The sequence below is a fragment of the Equus asinus genome, chromosome 14 (assembly GCF_041296235.1).
Source record: "Equus asinus isolate D_3611 breed Donkey chromosome 14, EquAss-T2T_v2, whole genome shotgun sequence".
NCBI lineage: Eukaryota > Metazoa > Chordata > Mammalia > Perissodactyla > Equidae > Equus > Equus asinus.
Window position 1 is genome coordinate 11,755,697 of NC_091803.1, and position 22,738 is coordinate 11,778,434.

Here is a 22,738-nt window from a genome sequence, read left to right on the forward strand (position 1 = left end):
ATAATAAACAAAACGCAGAATCATTCTAAACATTCATCAATAGTAAAATAGATACATTATTTTCAGCAGACTCATACAATGGAATACCCCATAGTGATGAAAAAGAATGAACCACAACATGGATGGATCTCACAAACAATGTGGGGCTGATGAAACCAGACACAAAAACTATACACTTTATGACACCATATATGTAAAGTTCAAATGGGCAAAATTAATCTGTGGTGATAGAAGTCCAGATAGACCCAGTGGTTGGATGGTAGTGATGGTGAGGGACACAAGAGAGGGCCTTCTGGGTAGTATTCTATTTCTTGATCTAGGTGGTGGTTACATGAGTATATTCACTTCATGACAACTCATCATGCTGTACAGTTAGGATTTGTGCACATTCCTGTATGTGTTATATTTCCATTAAAAAATCACTTTAAAAAATCTAGTTCTACTCATTATTATCTTTTCATGAAACAATAAAAAAAAAAAATCTGTTTGGACCTGAGTTCTTTTATGAGTAAGGTGAGAAATCAGAACTAAATAAGATCTTTTGTAGCTGTCACTTCAATTTCTTCCGGTAAGAAACGCTCATGACTAGGAATTTCAGGTGGAACTGACCCCCAAGCCCACGTGACCCAGGCCCAGCCAATCAGATTATTCCATTTCCTGGCCACATCATCGACTGATTAAGAATGAGCATGGAACCCAAACAGAACCAACGATTTTAGCACAGCTTTTTGGTAGAATGATGTGACAAGAACAGCAAACTTTGCCATTGAGATTGATAACTAACTCATGAATACAATCCTTGGCATCATTATCGCACTGTAGGTCTCTGCCTGAGAATAAAGAAGAAACAGAGAAAAGTAGAAATGATGATGATAGACAAAAAAAGTGAAAACAGATTATAGATGGAGCTACAGACAGACAATACATAAATGATACATGGATAGAAAGAGAGAAAGAGGGGGGATAAAGAGATCCTTCACAGAGATTGACTTGTGATGACATATTTTTGAGAACTTGAATATAGTCATATCCAATCTTGAACTTTCCAATTTTGCAAGCCAATAATTCCTTGTTTTGCTTGAGGCAGTGACTTGGGTTTCTGTCACTTGCAGCCAAGAGTCCTGGCTGTTAAAATTTCCAAGACCACTTCCAGCTTTAAGTCCATGACTTAGGCAACCCATTCCAAACTTTTCCCACTAAGCATCCTTCATGGACCAAGGAGAAGGAAGAATACACTCAGGAGTCAAGCCTTTCCACTATCTAGCTTGATGTTCCTTTGAAATCTCATATATAACTTTCTTTAGTACACACAAGAGCATTTATTCTCTATATGTCTGTCTACTTTCCAGGCAGATTTTCAGGAATACATTATGTGGGGGTGGGGAAAAAGCATACATTAAAGACTAAGCAGCTTGTTTAAAATAACTAGATCCTCCTAATTTTCCTCTTCAATGAAAGATGCTTCATTTTCTCTTTTCCAGGTTTCAAACACTCATTCCATTAAATCACTATTCTGGTCTGCTTTTACTGCATAGAGGCCCTTGTAATCATTAGTTACTTTGCGTTTGTACAGCAGAAGACCCTCCTTTTGGTCAGGAGGGCTTGTTGTATGCTTCCAACCTGGAAGAAACTGTCTTTCCCCAAACTTTCAGAGTCTCCTTCGCATCTGGGATCATGGCCAGCTAGTGACTACTGGGCTACTGCAAACTCTAGGTTATGTTCAAATCTCATCTATTACTTTTTCAAAAACAGAATGTCATGTGAATTTGCTAACCTATCCCAACATATTTTGTCTTAACATGAAAACATTTCCTCCAAATTGTCATGTAAAACCAACATTCCAAGAAGATGTGCCGTATTATTCTGAGTTACCCACATCACTCACCCAGTGCTATGGACTTCTGGGGGCAGCATATCCCTGGTTTAAAAGAATAGACTTAGGGAAGAGGTTACAGACTCAAATTCCTACAGGGATCAGACAGCTAAGACAGAAAAGTACAGAATAGAGTGAGCACAAGCCAGTCCAAGGTGGGCAGCTGCTACTCAGCTCCACTGAGTGTGGCTAGCTGGGACTGTCTTTTTAATCCCCATGCAGGCCAACCACGTCTGCAAGATGAACAAGGTCTAGGCAGGACCACGTCCCCACCTCTGATTTTGAACACACATTCCTCTAGTTTTCCATCTAAGCCACGGGCAATGCTTAGACTGTTGCTAACATCTGTTCTCCAAATACCCAGTATTTTTCTTCTTATAAAAGATATTTCTTTCAAATAGAGATAAGGCATTGAAGCTTCGGCATATATTTATTTAGTGAAACTACATTATACGTTCCGAAAATCAGAAAGCTTTACCTATGCAATCTCTAGAAGGAGACTTACCCTTTTCCAATAAGTACACTCACATTTTATGTGACATTTTTAATAGCCTAGAAGTTTCAACCTCAACCGGCAATGTTTGAATTGGTTTCAATTTAGCAAGTATTGGGAAGAGAATAATTTGGCAGCTCCTTCTTGACACATGTCAGAGGCAGAGCCCTCCCATGAGAATCTGGTGTTCATAAAAGTAATTTTCCCATTCATGCTGCTGACAGCATCCCTCACAGCACAGTCACATGGCTGTCACTCTTGAGGCTGACACCAGCCTCTGAAATTACAGGGGAATTTTTTTTGATAACTCAATATAATCAAGAATTTGATCTGAACTATTAAGAGTGGGAAAAATTAATTTAAAAACTGACACCGGTGACCTTTACAATGATGTATTGTGGCTCTTGTACAACATCTATTCAAAGGCGACCATTTGCCTGATTTACCTGTAATAAAATGTCCTCTACGAGGAACAACATCTCATTGTTTGGGGAGTCCACTGTTAAGTCAAGAAGAAAGTTTAATTGGTATAAACTGATAAGATAAAGAGTTATCTACTCCGTCACTCCGAACTCCTCCAATATTTTAGTTACAAATCATTTTAGAATAATAACGGGTGATAACGATTATGATCTGGGTAACTAGATTGAGTACTTACTAAGCACGGAGGATTGGGCTAAGTGCCTCATGCACAGTTTTCTCTAAATCCTCTCAGCACATCAGGGCAGGGGCTGATAACATCCCTGGGACCTGAGAGGAGACTGAGGTCAGAGGAGCGAGCGGAAGCTGCCAAAAATTTCAGAGCAGGGACCCCAGTCGCTGTCTGATGCCAGGGGCTGTGTTCTTAGCCGCTTCACTGCCCGTAAAGTCGGAGGGCCCTTCTGAAATCAGCTACCCGACCTTCCATTCTGCACAGTAATACTAACTTCCTGATCTTTCGCCCCAAATTTGGCCATTTTCCAGTCTTCCGCAGCTCAGTGACTATCGCCACCTTCCATTTCAGCTGCTCAAGCCAGAAATCCAGATGTTACTGATTCACATCCTCCCTCCCTCCCTGGCCAAATTCAACCCAACTCCAAGACCTGCTGATTCTACCTCTGACAGTAGAATTGTACTGGTCCAGCTGTATCCTGCTGATACAATTGTATCAAGTCACCTCTCTACATCTCCATCACCACCAGCCTTGTCCAAGCTACCAGCTTGCCAAATACTGAACAGCCTCCACCTTCATTCTGGTCTGTGTCCAATTTGTGCTCAGTATGGCTGAGTGATATTTTAGAAACGCAAACGCCACCCTTCTTGCTCGAAATTATTTGAATAAAGAATAAAGACTAGAATCCACAAGATGGCAAACAGGCCCTGAACCCTGCCTGCCCAGGACCCCACCTCTCCCCACTTGTCTCATCCACTTCCTCTCTTCCTGTCTGTGCTTCAGTCACACTGGACGTTAGGTTTTTGAAAGCTCTGTGCTCCCTCTGATCACAACTGCTGTGCATGCTGTTCCCTCCGCCCAGAATTCTCTTCCTTTCCTCTTCATCTGGTTACTTCTATTCATCCTTCAAATTTCAGCTCATTACCATTTCCTCAGGGAAGCTGAGACAGTGAAGGTCAACCCCTCTCACAGAGCAACGCACTTCTCTTGAAACACTCACCACACTTGCAATGTTGTATTTACGTGTGACCGCATGATTAATGGGCTATTTATTTGGACTAACTACAAATAAAATCTTTGTGAATGACTGAAATTTCTGACTTGACCAGGCAGAGGCAGCTTGGTCGAATGGTAATTGTACATGCTCCGAGGTCAGGAAGCTGAGTTCAAATCCTGACTCTACTTAACCAGCTGTGCAACCCTGAACAAAACACCTGAAGACCCTGATTCTCGGTTTTCCTGTATATAAAATGAGGATGGTGCCAACACACTCTGTTCCCGGGCTGTTGTTAAGGTTACACGTGGAAGAGAGGTGAAGACATCTAGCTCACAGCTCCTGCCGCATGCTAAGGATTCAACGAGCATTTGCTAGAGACTCATAAATACAACAATATGCATTGATTTCCAAGCAATGCTGCTGTGTAAAAAAGCAAATTGCAGATGATCAAAAGGTACAAATTTCTGGGGATAAGATAAAAAAGTACTACAGGTGTAAGGTACAGCATGATGAGTACAGCGAACACTGCTGGATGCTGGGTCTGAAAGTAGCTAAGAGAGCAGATTCCAAGAGTTCTCATCACAGGGAAAAAAACAGTTTTTTCTTGTGGTAATCATTTCACAATATATGTAAGTCAAATCAGTATGCTGTACACCTTGAACTTACACAGTGCTGCGTGGCAATTATATCTTAATAAAACTGGGAAAAAAGAAAGCAAATTGCTCCAAAATACATACACTATAATACCATTTAAACATCCATGAAAGAATACCGCAAAGTACATATCTATAAAGGAGAAGGAATAGAAAGTCCTTTGTAGGATTGGGAAAGTCCAAATATAATATTGGGATGGGGTTTGAGAAGCAGCCTGAAGTGAAGACTGAAGCAAAGGGACATTGGTCTGACTGCTCTGAAAAGGACAACATATCCATATACGGGTGAAGAAATGCTGACTAGCTGAAGAAGACCTGGAAATCACTCCAGCCAATTCACTGAGCTACGAGCTTCCTGTCTTTCTGGTTAACACTATAGTTCTCTGTGCCCAGAAGTGTGCCCAGATTAGCAGGAACACTCAATAAATATAAATTAGATAAACGAAAAGATGTACCTTAAAGAACAAATAAAATGACACAATGACGTAAAAAGTGCTTTAAAAATGTTTAACAGATTTGGTCACCCAAGTACTTCAAAATCTCTGAGATATATATAAGTTCTGGAAACAGACAATGGTGACAGTTGCCCAACACTATGAATGTACTTAATGCCCCTGAATTGGACCTTTAAAAATGGTTAAAATGGTAAATTTTCTTATACATATTTTACCACAACAAAAACAATGCTCATAAATATCTTTCTTCTGAGTGTAAAAAAATAAGTAAACTCAGCATCTGAATTACCACGAATTCTTTATTATATTTTTCACTGTCACCTTGCCCTATCCTTCAATATAACCAATTTCTCCCCACGAGTAGCTGGAGCGTCAAAATGACTCAAGTGTCTAGAAAGCAGGAAATTGTCATTACGCCACAGGCAGAAAAAACAAGAATTGGCTTGATTTTCTGGTAGACAGCAGATATGTGATTTTCAGGGACAACAGCCATGAATGGAGCTGATGTTAAAACAGAGGGCAGGGAAGCCAAATCCCCATGGTTCTAACTGCAAAAACTGGAAATATGGGCAATCAGGCGTAGCTTTAAAAATGCAACCATTCTGGAAAGTAGAAGAAGGTTCGGAAGAGGAGTCACAAGCTATAAATAAAAGCAGCATTGAGTTAAAGAGAGAATTAGATTGATGAAAAGAAACACAGTGGAAAACTGAAAAGAATCCTTTCACTGACAATGACGTCTTCAAACATATTTGCAATCTACAAAATATGAAGGAAAAAAAGAAGAACGAGATTCCTCTGATATGAGAAATTGCAGCAAGGCAGATTGGCTAAATAGCTCCCAATCCTTCTCTTTTTTTCAAAGAAAGCAGCAAAATGAGGGGTAGATTAGGTTTTCTTTGTGTTAAGTGGGGAAAGAAAATGCTGATTACAACAAAAGCATTTGACAGGACACCCAATACCATTGAAACAGACAAGCTATTACCCCAAGAGAACTAAAATTTATGAAAAGTATTTTTAAACTAGTAAGCCAATAAGACTGGAAGTTTGATTTCGTACGCTCACCTCTGCAAAAATATATGAATCAATTTTATTTTAACTTATCTGGATCTTCTAATTTAATAAAATCTCATTAATTTTAAATGAGGTCAGAACATTAACAAAACAAGCTGATGTCTGATTTGCCTGCATTGGATTATCCAATATTTCTTTTTTTGTTTTTGAGGAAGATTAGCCCCGAGCTAACTGCTGCCAATTCTCCTCTTTTTGCTGAGGAAGACTGGCCCTGAGCTCACATCCATGCCCATCTTCCTCTACTTTATATGTGGGACGCCTACCACAGCATGGCTTGCCAAGCGGTGCCATGTCCGCACCCGCGATCCGAACCGGCGAACCCTGGGCCACCAAGAAGCAGAACGTGCGAACTTAACCACTGAGCGACCGGGCCAGCCCCTATCCAATATTTTTCTTAAAGAACAGTGTGCTATCCAGGCAGCTGCATGTGCACCCCTCTTTAACTAATCCAACAGTGTTTAATCAAGTTTGCTCTGAAGTAATCCTGAGACCCCAGAGATGTCAGTAAACAGATTCAGAGGGTATGCAGTGTAACTTGGTAAAGTGTAATATATTCTTCTTATAAATTGAATTCCAAACTATATTGTTAAGATCCAACAGTGGAGAAAATGTAAGCGTGAGCTAGAGAGAATTGGTATGAAACACACAGAAAAGGTGGGAGGCAGAGAGACAGCTCGTGGGAAGTGCACATGCGCTGAGTTCTGTGATGCTGAGCAAATGGACACCAGCAAAAGACAGAGGTCTTTCTATTTGGTGGCTGAGTTTGTTTTTGTTTTTCTGTACGGTTAGACTTTTCTGGAGGGAGAAGCAGGAAAGGAGAAAACACTAGATAAGCATGACTAGAACATTTTCATTCCCATAACTCCCCCAAAAATCAAAAGACAAGAAGGAGAATTGTACATAATTTTTACACATCTTTTCTCAGACAGTGAAGGAAAACAATTATGCTCAATTTTAAGTTGAAAGTACAACGTGGGTGGTCAAAATCTCGGCTATGGGGTCAGATGACCTGGATTAAGGGCATGACTTCATCACTTGCTAGCTGTGTGATGTTGGATATGCTACGTGTACACTCAACGTCTCAGATTCTGCCCCCGTCAATGCCGATAATGACAGCACTCATCACACAAAGGCAGGTGAAGATTAAATGAGTTTGTGGGAAGCTCATGTTTCCGTGAACCAGACGTGAGCCATGTGTAAGAGAGAAGGTTCTATCCAAGAGGACAACTTGGAAGGACAAATGGAATCTCAACAGAAAGAGATGAAGTGAAATCGCGTTTTCCTAAGGGCTGAGAAGAAGTTGTAAGTGACAGTGCAGAAACAGCGATGCAATTTCTGTCATCAAGAGAATCGCTGGTGAGAGAGCTCCAGCAATTAGGGATGTCGATGTGTATGGGAATCTCCAAAGAAACCCCAAAAGCAACCACGAGCAAAAGAGCCTGCTTGAAACATCTGCCAATTCCAGGAAGTGTGCTGATACCAGCTCACGACAGTCCAGTCAAGGAAACACTTTCATGTCCCCTCTCCTCTCCCTTGTCCCCTCTCCAACGCTGGAGAAGGCAGAAACTGTGGTCAGCAGATGAGGGAGGAGATAGAAGCTGGTCACCTCCCTGTCATGACAGCAAGCTGCCCTGCATGTGGCAAGCCCAGAAACCACGTTTAAAGTTTTAGCAATTGCACTGGACTGAATATGTTAATTATTGATGTGCAACTGAGTTTTGCAACTTACAGGGGCTGTAGGACCTTCTGTTACTGAATAGGTACCAAAAAGTCAGTAGGGCCTTCCAGAATTTTCATCCAGAGGCAGCAACAGAATCAGCCCCACTGAGTAAATCTGAAGAAACAATAGAAGACAAAAATAAAGTTCCTTTAGGATTATATCACACAAATCAAGCTCACTTGACGTAGTGGTTAAATGTTTCTAAGGTGCCTAGTTACCGTTAAAAACGATTGTCATTGGGCATTCACTGCATCACAGAGACTGTGCTCAACACTTACCAGGCAACATCTCATTTAACCTTCACAACCACCCTGTGCAGTGAGCACTGTCATCCTCCCCATTTTACAGATGACAGAAAACTGATAACTTGCCCAAGCTCACGCAGATTAGTGGCAGAGCTGAGATTACAAACCACTATGCCAATTCTTTGCTTCTCCTCCTTCTTTTAGGATGACTTACATAATAAAATAAAAATAATAATCATTTGTTTAGGGCTTACCCTCTGATTTACATGGATAAGCTCAAATTACTCTCCACAAGAGCCCCTCTGATTGCCCACACTTTACTGATGCAGAAACCGAGGGAGAGAGAGTAGGTGGCCCACGATTATCTGGCCTGTGAAGGCTAAACTGAGATCTGAACCCGGGCAGTTTGGCTCCAAAGACCGTGCTCTGAACCAGTGTGACCCACTGCTTTATAAACCGTACCTTACTTTATAAACTGTAAAGTGCCACACGAATGTCAAACGGGACCACGATTACTAGTATTACAGCTTGGCCACATGGAAGGGGAAGGGCTTGGACTGACCTACAGTAACAGGCAGGGCATGTCCGGCAAAGGCCCGGAGGCAGCAGTGGGCACAGCGAGGCCAGGAGCTGCTCTCACAGAGGAACTCATTCACAGTGGCAGCAGCCAGGAAAGTGACTCGAGCAGAGAATAAACCATAAATCCATGGAACAACTGCTCGCCTGCATGCACCCACTTGCCTCCTAGGACCCTCTCATCACTCACGCTAAGAAGAAACGGAGCAATAACCAACCAGGGGAGCTCGGAAGGACATCAGTGGAAAGGGACTCCTCCTTTGGCGATGCCAGAGCCATAAATCTGCCACTTGCCAGGACGCCATGCCAGCTCTGGCACACAGGTGCCGTCCATCTTCCTCTGCCCCACCAGGAATGCCCCTTCTTGTAAACAGCAGTGGGCGGTGGTGTCGTTACAATTGTTTTTACCCTCCTGGTACTCTGCCTGACTTCATGGAGTGAATTGAAAATGAGTTGGCTCAGCGGAAAAGGAGTTTGTACTTTTCTCTGAAGACCAATCCGGATTTGAATGTGCCTGCTCTGAGCAGCTCGAGAAAAGTGGATTTTGTTTGGAATATCTGAAAAGCGGTCTGCAGCACAGGAAACATTTTTTTCTCATGTGAGGGACACTTTTAAGGTCAGATGATCTGGATTCCTCAGGGTCCAGCACAGTCCATGTCTGTCAATAGTGAGCAGCCGGTAAACATTAGTTTACTGTTGGCTGGCTGGATGATGAAATGAATAAATGAAGGAAGGAATGAAATGATCGGGGACAAAGAACGAATAAAGACTTCAAGATCATACACACTTAGGCTTGAATCCTGCTCAATTACCAACTTCCTGTGTGACTTCAACCACGCCTCTTAACCATTCTGAGCCTGTTAATTCATTTGCAAGAGGAGATAATAACAGCCACAGTGATGGACTTCTGTTCTCTGTTTTGTTGTGTTTCACTCCAGCCTCCACTTATTCTACTTCCTGTAACAGCCTGATTCTGGTTTCCAGACTACCTCTCTCCCATCCTCAGTACCATGGTCATTAGGGCGGATCTCACTCCCCCACAGCCCAGGGAGCAACCCCTAACTTTAGCCCAGTGTGTTGCATTCTTATGGAGAAAGTAATGCATCAGGGGCAGGACCATGGCTCAAGTTAGGCCAATCACAGCTGTATATTTCTCAGGTTTCTCCAGAGAAACAGAACCAAAAGGTGGGGGAGAGAGAGAAAATGGATACAGATATAGACATAGACACAGACAGTATAGATATATCTAGATATAGACGTAGGCATATGTCTGTATGATAAAGATTTACAGATAGATAGATCTATAGAGACAGACGGATTCAACTGATTGGATGAGGACCACCACACTGTGGAGGATAATCTGCTTTCCTCAAAATCTACTAATTTAAATATTAATCACATTTAAAACAAATACCTTCACAGCAACATCGAGACTGGTGTTTGACCAAACAACCGGGCACCAGAGCCTAGCCAAGCTGACACATAAAGTTAAGCAGGCCAGCAGCCAGTAAGATTCACGTCAGCTCCTGTTGGAGCCGTAAGAGAAGCAGGCTTGCTCCATCCTGCAGGACTTGAGCCTGGAAGGATGCGCAGGGAGCAGACTGAGGGTGGGAGGGGAAGGGCTCAAAGGGAGGGCATGAGGCCAGGCCCCAGGGAGTTTCCGCCTCAGCGAGCCAGGCAGCCCACGCGGAGCTGACAGCCTCCAGAGTGGCTGTCCCCAACCAAAGGGCCTCTGTCCCCAGAGACCGTCTGTGAAGCCAAAGAGTTGTGCGATGGTGTATGAGAGATACCACACGCACCGGGGAAGCCCTGCTTAAAATTAGCTAGATTTTAAAAAATACATGTCAACATTTATATATATATATTATACTTATATACCAATCGAAATACATATTTTATACATATGTGTACATATATGTGTGCATCTTAGATTCTTTAAAAAATCAAATAGCATAGAAGAATCTATTGAAAAATCAGTCTGCCTCCCACCTGTGACCTGCCGTCCACCTGGCCCCACCGAAGAATCAGACACTGTGCCAACGTCTTCCCCGCCCGCCAGGACCGCCCACAGCTCAGCCGGTGTGCGTCTGCACAGGCCTCTTTCTATGCAAACGAAAACACACGATACACAGAACGCTTTGTTTTAATTATTTCCCCTTAAAATGCACCTAGGAATCACGCCGTCCTGGCATGTCATAGGGCCACTCAGTTTCTTTTCAGGGCTGCACCTTTCTTAACTCCCCCCATCAAGGGACATTCAGGTTTTGTCCATGTATCTCCTGGGTGACTTTATATATATATAACATAATATCTATTTATATTTTACATATCTATATATATTTAATATACTTTATATTATGTATTATAAAATATTATAATGGTATATTATGTTATTTATGTGAAATTTTTAGAGAAGAGAATGCAGAAAGTGAAAAGAAGGCAAATTATTTTCTAAGGAATTGAGTTACTCAAGAAACTCTTGCATCCCTTGGTGGACAGTTGGAGTAAGACCCAGAGCTAACAGCTGCAGCCTTCCCCACTAGGTTTTATAATACGAAGGCGATCAGGCAGGATGAATTGGTTCCCGATGGTTCGGTGGAACAGTCTATCTTTGGGGAGAGCGCTGGCCTTCAAAGCCCACAGACCTGGGTTGGACTGTTGTCTGCCACTTACTGGCCGGGTGATCTAAAGCCTTGGAGCCTCAGTTATCCCATCTGTAAAATGGAGATGATGCTTCATGAGATCGAGTGAAGATGAAATCCGGAAACATGCACACAGTTCTTAGCTCAGTGTTAGCGAATCTAAATCCGCTTCTTCTTACAATCTTTTCATCCCCCTAAGGGCTCTTCTTTTCAGAATGCACAATTGTTCAGCCACATGAGCCGGCAAGGCAGAGGCAAGACTTGGACTAGCTCTCTTCTAGAACGCCAAGAAACGGTGAGCATGGGTGTTGGGGTGTCCACCAGGTAGCTTTGCAATGTGCGTCCCGCCCTCCAAACTTGCCTACTATGTCCCAGGCTCTGTGCCAGTCCCTGGGAATTCACAAATGAGTAAGTTCCCAAGGATTCCCAAGTGAAGTGAAACCAGCGCAGGAAGAAAAGCTCAGTGAGGATGACAGCACATGATGATCACTACCGCAGGAGTTTACGTCAAACGTGCTGAGGGCAGGAGAAGAAAGTCCGGGAGAGTTACAGCAGGAGGATGCCCCGGCCCTCGATTTTACAGGAGAAAGACTGCTCCTGATGGCACAGAGAAGGGTGTCCTCGCGGACTGGGAACACCACTGTCCGATGCGCCGCAGCTCTCACGTGGATGACTGCGGGGCTCTCTGACTGCTCTCTGTTTCCTCCCTTGGCCCACACAGTCGATTCTCAACACAAGAGCCACAGTAATGCTGTGAAGACATGAAGTCAGTGGCATTTCTCCACTCAAAGCTCTCCAATGTCTTCCCACCTCACCCAGGATAAAAGTCAGAGTTTCTACAGCGATCTTCCATGTTCCTCAAACCCGGTAGGTACTCCTCCACCTCAGGGCCTTTGCACCTGCTGTTAGCCCTTCCAGGAATGCTCTTCCCCCAAGTATCCACAAGACTTATTCTTTCACCTCCATTCTTCTCCACAGTGCTCTCATCTTCCGTCACAATATTTAATTTAGTCATATATTCAAGGTAGAAGCTCTACATTCTTGTGCTTTCTGCTGCATCCCCAATGGCTAGAGCTGCGCCTGACACATGGAAGGTAAACAATAACCATTTGCTGAAAAAAATGAGTGATTACTGAATCCTGGCAAAGCTATGGAGGTGTGAAGGAGACCAGCAGGTTTTAGAGAAACAAACAAAACAGACAAAGTGGGGACTGGAAATGTTAATTCTGAGGTTGGGTCAGTTGCAAGATGACTGACTTCACTCGCCAACGCCGACAGGCTAACGTGCTTGAGTCCAGAGAGACTCCCCACCCACACATCAGGGGGCAGCGGAGACATGGAAGGCCTTTCAGAGAAGCAGCACTAGAGAAAGGGGTGCAGGACGGCACCGATCAGGGGGAAGTGGATTAAAACGGGGAGGGAGCATTGGCTAAGCAACACCCACGGAATAACGCACCTTGTAGTGACGGCATGCATATTTGGGGATTTTCGTTAAATTTTGTTGCTAAAAATAAATGCATTGAATCAGGAGAACTCGCCAAGCAGGCACGGCCCTGCAGAAACCAGACTCCTGCAAGCCAGGACTTCGAACTCATGGTTCACTCCTATCAGAAATAAAGGAGGTCAGAGATAAACGGTCTCTGCCATGAAGGAGTATGCACTGGTGGAGAGATAACAAAAGTCAATGGATTCATTATCATACCAGAGAAGAGAGTGCTAGAGGAGGACAGGAGCGAGGGCAAGTAATTTGGCTTAGGTGCCTTGCAGAAGCCTTCTCCAAAGGAAGCGTTATCAGAGCTGGGTTTTGAAGGATAAGTAGGAGTTTGCCATTGGAGAAGAGGAGACAGGGCATACCATACAAAAGAAAGAGCACATGCAAAGGCAAAAGCTATGAGTAAGTACAAACTATCTGGAGACCAGTCAAGAAATTCAGTGGAAAGTGATTACAGGGTACAAGTGGGGGGAGAGGGCGTGGCTTTTTGCACACAGCTGGACTTGGGGCACCTGAAACCGTAAGGCCTGTGTGTCATGGTAAGGACTCTGGAGTTGATTCTGTACCTAACGCACAGCCAGAGGAGGTCTGCAAGCAGCAGGCGAGATGAACGGACCAACGCAGGGAAGGCTTTTCCCACTAAACATATAACAAGCCCTGGTGTTTTCTAATGACAGAATCCGCGACCCTTCAGCCATGGAACATTCTGCAGACATGTGCCGCCTTCCTTTATGGGAGGGCAAGAGGCAGGCAACAGTTGCTCACCCTGCAGACACAGGCCAGCAACACTTATTGTCCAGATTCATTCTCTAGAACCCTCAGTACTGATGTCCCTCCCGCTGCAGGCCCTTAGGAAACCAACCTCCGGCACATCACACAGACAGTGTGGCGGGGGACCTCCCAGAAAAACAGAATGAGGTGCGCTTCTGCTCCTGGAACTCTTGATGGATCAACCTGCCAGTTCGCAAACTACACATAAACGTGGTGGGTTCCACAGCAGCTCAGTCACCAAGGCCCCTGCAGAAATAGCATCCTGTTTAGTCAGTGCTACAAGAGAAATCCCTGCGATGCACAATCGTGCAGAAGAAAAATAATAACATCACCAGATTTTAAGCTACGAGCTGGGGCAAGATGCATCAAAGGTCCCCATATCCCTGGAAATTCAGTGCTGTCCGAGAAGGGGACAGTGGGTGAAGAGTATGCTGCGCTATGCCCACCAAGATTCATGCAAAACGATGCAACAGACCAAGTAGGCGCCTTGTATGGAAGAGGTGGTCCTACGTAATAATGACAAACACTTGTGCAGTGCCTGCTATATGTCAGACACCGTTTTGGGCATGTTATACATAGGACATCATTTGATCATCACAGTGAGGTAGGAACTATTATTATCCGCACTTGATTTTCCCAGCTGCGAAATGGAAACATTGCTAGTGCCTCTCTCAGAAGGTCTTGAACTCACTGAGCGCCCAGCACATGGCGGGCAGCCAGCAGACGTTTGCTAAATCCCAGGTTGAGAAGCCACCCGAAGGGCTCTCGCCGTGGCTGCTTACTCTTATTCAAGTGCTCACACTTCCTAAACATTAACCACTTCCCACAAAATGCCTGGTTTGACCCATTCGCCCTGCCCTCCAGTCACCGTGGACTGAACCTCCGCCTGACCCACCTGCGTGGACGGTTCTCAGGGTCAATGCTGCAGATCCTGGAGTGTTTCTTGAGCGGTGGCTCCGCTCCCTGCTGCTCCCGCAGGAAAACCCCGCAGGACCGACATCTGGAACGACAGTGCGCCCCATGATGCAGCCAATCACCGCAGGCCTCTGGGCGATGTCGTTCTGTCACCAAGATGCGCTGAGACTCGCCGAGGGCCTAGCGGGGCTGGTTTAAAAGGACGGGCCACTCAACTTCAAAGTCAACACAAAACCATTTTTTCTGGACAGCCAGCGTTTCAAGACATTTTCAGTTTGTCAGCTTGAAAATATCTCCAAATTTAAAAATAGTTTCCTGTTTTCAAAGTCAGCAATATTTATCAAGCCTCTAATAAGTACCTGCCACCATGCCAGGTACTGGAGCTAAAAGGATCAATAAGATGTGACCTCTGTCCTCAAGGAGCTTTTAATCTATTAGAGAGAGAGGCACGACGAAGGTCCATTCCGTGTTATAAGTGGTCTGAGGGCTTATGAACAGAATGCCTTGGGACTGGACAGGAAGGAGCGTTTTGGTCTGCCTGGGGAGGGGTCCAGTCATGGTAGGCCCCACGTGCAGGCAATAGGACAGAAACATCGCCAAGGCTCAATGGTAAAAACACGAAGACACTGGCTGTAAGGAGCACAGAAGTCAGCCTGGACCAAGGAGAGGCATTTCTGAACGCTTGCGGAGATCCCGTCTGGGAACAGAATGCGAAGTGTGGGCAGACGCGGAGCCAGACAGTTCTCTGCGACATTTAGGTGCCCTACACCATACGCAAGGAGCTGTGGGACATAGATACTTATGATGTGTGGCACGTACAGATAGATACAGGGGTCTCATCCAACTTCTTTTTCCCAATAGAGCATCCCAAGATTTACTCCTCCTGGTCCCAGAATGTTCGTAAGAGTCCCTTTGATAACCTTGTAGGCATCCAATCAACCTCCTTGCAGAGCTGAACAGGCCATCTCTGCCTTTGGTCTGCAACCTCCATTCCCCGTCCCCTGACGTCACAGCCACCTCTGATTCCCAAGCTTGCATTAGACTTGTAACATTCAGGTGTGAAAATGAAATGTCAAATTCTTCTCACTCCGTCTCAAAGAGAATGGTGAGACAGTTAGAAAGGACAAATTCCTCAGACTTAAATGTCTCTCACTTTTCAAAGACTCTTTCTAGAATTTCAAATACACTGGGCCTCCCTGGGCTCTAGTGGCTTTTACAGTTTACATTTCCATGTTGCAGCTGAAAGGTTGGGATTTGCGGTAAAAGCCTGCAAGAAGACAAAGTAACTAATATTTGCTCAATCCCTATTATGTGCCTGAAACAGGCTAAATATTTGCAGCCCATTAAAATGCTGCAAGGTAAGGATGGTGATCTAAGTATCACAGATGGGAAAAGTGAGGATCAGAGGGGTTCAGTAACTTACCCAGGATCACACAGCTTAAATGCAGAATTCAAACCAGAATAGTTGACTCCAAAGCATAGGTCCTTTCCACGACAACCTACGAGACCCCTTTAATGATACCTACATGGGCCAACAGTGAGGCACTCGGAGTGATGCTATGCATGACACTGAACACACAATCCTTTCTTCAAGGCCCAGTTTAAGACTATGGCTTGGGCAACTAAGCTAATCTTGACTGTGATAAGAGCAGCCCAATTATCATCTTCCAGTATTTGTCACGACAAGAATCTCCTAGAACACAGGTCAGCAAGTGACAGCCGGTGTGCCACATCTGCCGGCTGCCATGTTTGCAAACAAAGTTTGATTTCACACCACAATGGCAGAAGTGAGTAGTTGACAGAGCCCACACAGCTTGAAAAACCTAAAATACTTGCTCTCTGTCCCTTTACAGGAAGAGGTCAGCCAACCTCTGGGCGAGAAAAATGATTCCATCGTCTACTAAACGCTGTTTGAAGCCAGAAGGTAACAAAGAGGTGGGGAGGGGGGTCAGAATGATACAAAACCATCAATAAAACCATACTGAGAACGGTGATGGGTAATCTTGTCCACTGGACAGGGCTGGGGAAGGGATGCCCAGATACCTGTAGAACACTATTTTGGGTGTGTCCGCGAGGTGTTTCTGGAAGGGACTAAAGCAGCCGACGGAGTAAAGAAGATCCGCTGTCAGCACAGCGGCTGGGCAACTCCACTCGGTCAAGGGCCCAAACAGGAAAAAGGGGAGGGAGGGTGAATTCCCTCTGTCTCTCAGAGCTGGCACGTCCATCGTCCCCTGCCCTCGGACATCCGAACTCATGGTTCTTGGGCCTTCAGACTCAGACTGAATTCCACCACCTGGTTTCTGGGTCTCCAGCTCGCAGGTGGCAGAGCACGGGACTTCTCAGCCTCCATGGCCACGTGAGCCAATTCCCATGACAAATGTCCCCTTAAATATGTCTCTATATATCCTCTTGGCTCTGTTTCTCCGGAGAGCCCTGACTAATACAAGCACTGTCATATGCACTCAGTATGTCTGTTCCTGTGCTCCAGGCTAGGCACCAGCGAGACAGGGACTCATCATTGGTGCCTGGGCACCTATGACTACCCGCCACTGGAGTAAGTTCTGGGAGAGTGACAAACCACACAGTCGGGTGAGATGCATCCTTCATAATCTCCACTTCAAAGGATTTACAACTCCATGGGGTATACAAATTATGACAACACAGTGTAAGGAGGGCAGTAAGAGAGTCTAAAGACAGCAGGGTTCCAGGGGAGGAGGCAGAGAGAAGCCACTAGCTCTTTCCATGGAAGATGCCGAAAGTTTCCCAGGGTGACACCTGAACGGGGTGCTAAAGCATGGTTTGCTGAGGGGAGAAGAGGAGAAAAGGTGTGCCAAGCAGAGAGCTGAGGTTGTGCAAAGGTCCTGAGGTAGGAAATCATTTAGCATGTTAAACCAACAGCACTGAGCCATCCTGTGGCTGGAGCAAACCAGACACTGAAGAGAGAACAGCAGAGGATGAAATTGCAACATGGTAAATTAAAGGGTGGGTTCACTTCTAACTGCATCAATCCTGGTTCAAATCCTGGAGGTAGGATCGTGGTCAGTGACTTCCATACCCACGTTTCAGAGTCAGTATGAGAGCCCCAAGTGAAAATGCATTTAAAGCACTTAGCACAGTCCCTGCCATGTCATAAACACTGACTATTCACTTTTATGATGAGTAATGTCCTGCACACTAACCGCTCTTCACGAATTGCAACATTCGGCCTCCACAGACTCTGTAAATGGCAGAGAGAAAAGTATCAGGAAACACGCAGCCGGATGAAATGTATCAACATAGGCTGCAGCGCAGAGTGTGTTCCACTTAAAAGAATGGGCTGAGCTCAAACCCAGGTACCACCCCTCCCCCGCTGTGTGGCCTGAGAGAGGTTACCTAACCTCTCTGTGCCTTTGTCTCCTGATCTGTAAACTGGAGATGACAACAAGAGCAGCCTCCTAAGCTGGTTGTGAGGACAAGATGATCATGTGACGCACTCAGCCCAAAGCCTGGTGTCTAAGGAGTGGTCAATAAATGCTGGCTATTCACTTCTCCTCAAGGCCATCATGACTGGAGTGAAAGGAGAATATGTTTTCTTTCTCACACTCTAGGAAGGCCCGATGGAGGAGGAAAGGCTTTTATTCATCTCTTGGCAAAGGCACTTTAGATTCTAGACATCTCTAGTAAAAGCAGAGAAAACTATTCACCCGGAGGGAGGCATCTACGAATCTGGAAACTTCTAAGTTCCAATCCAATTTTAAACACTCTGTCCATCATCTTTCCTGGAAACCACTGGGTTAGCAATGCAACAGTACTTCCTAGTCTGCATTTTGTTCTAGAAATGCAGCAAAAAAACCTTGGCATGACCACCAAAACCACGGCAATCAACTAGAAGGGAGAGGAAGCGGCAGGACAAGAGTCCACGGGGGAAGGACCGAGGAGAGGAGAAAGCACTCGCCTGTGCCCGCGTTCGCTGACCTCTCCCCACTCCCCGCTGTTGTCAACAACCTGTGAATATCAGGTCTGTCCCCAGGCTGGGGGGAGGCCCCTTTCATCAGCTAGGAGAGGCATCAATTAGAATACTGTTTGCTTGTTGGAAGACTATAATCCGGGCTGCTTTTCAAGCACCAACAGCTAAATAGGTGCTTATTTAAAAATCAATCTAAAAGTCAAGGTTTCCTTTTCAAATCCTTTCCATGAAGGAGCAATGGTGGCAGAATAGAGGGATAAAGCTTTGAGTGGTCTCAGCTGCTGAACACGCGTATCTCAAGGAGACTGCCACGGATTTCAGAGCATCGCAGATAGAAACGGGTTGTGAGAGGCGAACAACACATAAAACAGCAAGATCGCCAGCCACTCAGAGGGGCCCACCACGAGAGTGAGGATGCCTGGTCCTCCCGGCACCAATGAGCAAGAGGTTGCTCCCCAAGCCTGAGAGCCAGAGCTGAAGACAGCAGAGATAACTGCTTGGTAAACGGGAAGATGGAGGGAAACGGGAGAAAGATCAAACCTCCATGCCCTGCACGCACAAGTGCACACACAGGATGGATGCAGGTGTGCGCACAGGCACACACACACACAGATCTTCCCCCAGGCACAGATAAAAAGTAAAAGGGTCTATGAAGATCCAGCAGGACTGATTTTGCTCCTGGGAGTGATCTTCTGCTTGGGGAGAACTAGCACGCTGATTTTCACCGTCAACCCACACTGATGTCAGGTGAGTTGGAATGCCCCTTTCACGTTCTGATCAAACACAGATTTGAACCTGTGAGCACAAACTCCAATGCCTACAGGCATCAGGGAGATCACATTAGTAAGTGCAGTGGGCCAGAAGTCAACAATAGATGGGGACTGCGGCAAACTAGGCAGCCCCTGTCTAAAGGAAGTGCCACACTCAGCACCAGGAGTCTGTGACTGGGTAACACTGGACTCAGTGTTGTTCCATCTTTTGATTTTTGTTTTCTAAAGAAGCCAGAAACCTAGATCTTTGGGTGAAATATCCCACTTTTAAAATATTAGCCATTAACTCAAAATGGGTCTCAAAACTCTCCGGGCCAAACAAATCAAATCTGATCTCTGATGTAAACACATCCCTTCTCTCCACTGAGAAGTGTCCCATGACAGCAGGTTGTAACCCAGCCTATGACCCAAAATACTCTGGCCCGCGGGCATGCTTGGTTTGGCCCACACTATGGGTTTTATTTTGTTTTGTTGAAACTGAACTAAAATTTAAATTGAAGATATTGTGCATGAAATCTTGACTTGTGTTTCTCCCAAAGGACGAGCACTGGCAACACGGTGCACCCTCAACACCCGTGGGGACTGGATGGCGTTGAGTCACGGCCGCCCCCAGAGGACACACGCTCACTCTCAAGGTCACCAGTATTCCCACCAGGCCCCCTTCACGCACTGTCACACCTGCCCGGCCCCACTGGGCATCTGCCTTGCAGCCCCTGACAAATCCTCAAAGAGAGGAGAGGAACGGTCAAGAATGCTAGCCTAGGGGGCTGGCCCGGTGGCCAAGTGGTTAAGTGTGCGTGCTCCACTTCTGCAGCCCAGGGTTCGCAGGTTCAGATCCCAGGCGCAGACCTAGCACCGCTCATCTAGCCACACTGTGGTGGCGTCCCACCTAAAGTAGAGGAAGATTGGCAACAGATGTTAGCTCAGGGCCAATCTTCCTCACCAAAAAACAAACAAAAACAAGAATGCTGGCCTAGTGTAAAATTCCAGAGGGAGGGAAGACGTTTTAGAATAAGGCCGTGAAGACGACTATGGCATTGCTTTATCCATAAGGATAAATATTTGCCTGGCAATGCGAGAAGCTAAAGTCCCCTGCACCGCTCACAGAAAGTGTGCTATGGGAATTTAAAACCAGAAGGGAAAATAAAGGTAACCGAGTGAGCTATTTTTTACCCCTTGCAACTCATGGAACTTCTTAAGGTTGATTTACAAACTCTTATTTTGAAAACCTTCTCTTTTTTCCCGTCAGTTCATATTTCTTCCTTTTCCAAGGAAGTTACATTATGGGGAAGTCAAAAGAATGCAGGATGCCGAGTCAGGCAGCTCTGCCCCAGGCAGGCTGTGTCCACCTGGTGAAATCGAGGCACCCCCCGCTCCCCGAGTCTGACTTTTTTTGTCTTTAAAATGGGATGATGAGACCCTCTTCCATCACAGAGGTACTGCGAGGATAAGATGAAGCAGTGCACACGGAAGCACATTAGACTGTCACCGTCTGCCATGAGTTAGTTTTCATGTATCATCTTTTGCACCCCACGCCTCAAATGCAGGCTCTATGAAGTCATGGGTTTGTTTTCTTCATCACTGTACCCCCCGTGCCTGGCAGATACTAGGCATTCAAGAAATAATTCTTAATTAAAAAATGAGGTGTGTGTACATAGATGACTGATAGATGGAACAAAAAGTAGATGAGAGAGAGAGAGAAGTGACAGATGAGTGAGTGAGTGAGCAGGAAAGACAGACAGACAAAATTATCACCACTAACACTCTCTATATCTCTCCTCTCCGGACACTGACCTAGAAAGTTTGGCCACCGTCTGCCAAACTCTTCTGGCTGCAATAACTAAAATCTTTATGTAACTTATATCCCACTCTCTTGCCCCTGGGTGGACACACTCCTTCCGCAAGTGACCCTATGCTGAAAGGTCCCTGGTATTTCACTGAAGGAGACGAAGGCATTACGTGCCTTCCGGGTACCAGATGCTAGGGGAGGTACCTTCCTCACCTCATCCTCACAACCCTGGGAGGGGGCATTGTTGTTGGTCCAGCTCACAGCACGAGAGGTGAGGCACCGATTGGTTAATCAAGCTTCCGAAGACCAAGCAGCTCTTAAGTGGTGGTGTCTGGTTTTCAACCTCGCCCTCTGACCCAAATCCAGAGAGATTCCCACATCCCTGACAGAATAGACTAGACGAGCCCGGGAAGGTCTTTGCATCATTCTGGGATTTTGGACTTGCTACTCAACACACCTGCTCTTCCTGGGCCCACTCTCTAACACAGCGGCCGATTAACACACCAGCCGTTAACCAGTCTGGTAACTTAGCTTTGAGCCAAGCCCTTGCCCCGACAATAGATACTGGGAGTGTGCAAGTCGGCCACGGTCCAGCCATTTCAAACTCCCCCTCCCAGCACTGCCCACTTGGCAAAGTAACATGGCTTTGTCTGAGTTGGCCACTGACTGGACTGGAACACAGCATCTGACTCAAAGAAGATACCTCCATAGGTTGGCCAACGATTACCATGAGGCTTCGTACAGAGGGCTCTGCCCACTAGGGGGCGATGGTACTTGGTTAAGCCAACAGGATGCTCTCTCTGCACTAGTCCAAGTAAATTCACTGAGAGACGCAGAGAAGACAACGGCCCACGCAGGGCTAAAAGGGACAAGAAGATGGCCACAACCTTGAGCTGAGGATGCGTTCCAGTCCCGAGTCCTACTCACAGAGGGTGGAATTAACACCCAGGGAATCTCTCTGGTCAAAGCACTGACAACCCCTCTTGCTTCGATCTGATTTAGAATCTGGCTCATGTGCTCTCACCCCAGCTCTAAGCCCGGTCTGAGCTGGCCTCTATTTTAGGGACATTCAGGGAATCAGCATTTTCAGCCCCAGTCCAGGTCGAACAATGGCAAGCAGCAATCAGCTGCTCAGAACTGGGTCTTGACAAGCCGGACCCCTTAGGACAGCTTCTCAGCAGCGTCTATGGTTTTTCATAACGTCTTGGCCCACCGAACAGGAACATCTTTCCGAATGAATTCAGTGGAACGGAATCTCATGCCAGGATTTGTTTCCTTTTCACACGCACACACAAACAGGGTCTGCTTCCACGGAGCAAAACAAAACTTTTAATAAGCTTACGGCCTCCGAAGCCCAGGGGCTATGGCCTTGCTCTCTGCTATTTCACAAGACATTTCACGCAGACTCCACTCTGCCATGCTCCAACAGCCCAGAGTGTTCACAAGTATGGCTGTGCTGCCCATCTCGGCTATTTATTTCTTCCCCTCTCTTCCATCCTTCCCCTTAAGCTATTTCTCTTCTTTTACGGCTAAGCTTTTTTCCAGGTAAAGGAGACAGCTGGCAGGATCAGAAGGTGGCCTCTCACATGGTTACTCTGACCTCAAATAATACCGCGGCGAGTTCATGCACACGCAGCACTGAGCAGAACTATCTTCTGATCTCTCGTTCTTCAGCAGA

General features: G+C 45.7%; 1 long non-coding RNA gene and 1 pseudogene across 1 annotated transcript in view; both read right to left on the minus strand.

The window, feature by feature from the left end:
• LOC123284661 (heparan sulfate glucosamine 3-O-sulfotransferase 4-like) overlaps window positions 1-22,738 on the minus strand; it is a 133,683-nt pseudogene that overhangs the window by 64,999 nt on the left and 45,946 nt on the right.
• The window catches only part of LOC123276936 (uncharacterized), a 163,201-nt gene that overhangs the window by 30,297 nt on the left and 110,166 nt on the right, over window positions 1-22,738 (minus strand). The window contains exon 10 of the long non-coding RNA XR_011494125.1: window positions 7,924-8,028. This is a non-coding gene — a long non-coding RNA (uncharacterized lncRNA). The remainder of the gene's footprint in view (window positions 1-7,923; window positions 8,029-22,738) is intronic.